Here is a 1,006-nt window from a genome sequence, read left to right as displayed (position 1 = left end):
GAAAGAATTTGGGGCACAGGCTGGACTCCCCCCTCACTTACCGGTCACTCCTATTCTTAGGTCTCTGGGGCAGGTGTGAGTTTGGTGCTGGTTCCACCACATAGAAGTTTAAACTCCATAAGCATCAATCGATGACCATCAATTTTCTCATTCGTGTATGTGGGAAAAACAAAAGTACTTACAGGTTTGTTACTAAAATTAGTAAAATAATTTGAGGACAATTGGAGGTATGCTGGTGTTATATAAGAATCATTCAGAAGGGAGGTTTTCTCAACATTGAATGACAATACTTAGGGGAGCTGTATTATAAGCTTTCGTGACGAGGACAATGGGCAGAGTTCTGTTTGTCCACTTTAAATCTTGGATGTTGAAATTCTAGCTCCCCACCCCTGGAGTCTTAAAAATAGACTTTTAGCCCTGGCCGGTGTGGTTCAGTGCTTGGAGCATGTCCCACGCACTGAAGGATCTCAGTTCAATTCCTGGTCAATTCTGGGTTGGGGCACATGGGGGAGGCAACCAGTAAATGTGTCTCTCTCACATCAATGTTTCTCTCTCTCTCCCTCCGTTCCCTTCCACACTCTCTAAAAAGTGATGGAGAAAAATATCCTCTGGTGAGGATTAACAATAAAAACAAACAAGTACTTTTGTAATATGAAAGTCCAGTGTAGAATGCTAATTTAAGAAGTTCATCACTTTGAAGGATTATAAATGTATCTTTGTAGTAATCAGAAGTTTTTTAAATATATTTTATTGATTTTTTACAGAGAGGAGGGGAGAGGGATAGAGAGTTAGAAACATTGATGAGAGAGAAACATCTATCAGCTGCCTCTTGCACGCCCCCTACTGGGGATGTGCCTGCAACCAAGGTACATGCCCTTGACCGGAATTGAACCTGTGCCCCTTGAGTCCGCAGGCCGATGCTCTATCCACTGAGCCAAACCGGTTAGGGCAGTAATCAGAAGCTTTTAAAGATCCAGATATATATATATATACATACATATTAATG

Source organism: Myotis davidii, unplaced genomic scaffold (genome assembly GCF_000327345.1).
Source record: "Myotis davidii unplaced genomic scaffold, ASM32734v1 scaffold71, whole genome shotgun sequence".
NCBI lineage: Eukaryota > Metazoa > Chordata > Mammalia > Chiroptera > Vespertilionidae > Myotis > Myotis davidii.
Note: the sequence above shows the minus strand (reverse complement) of the source record.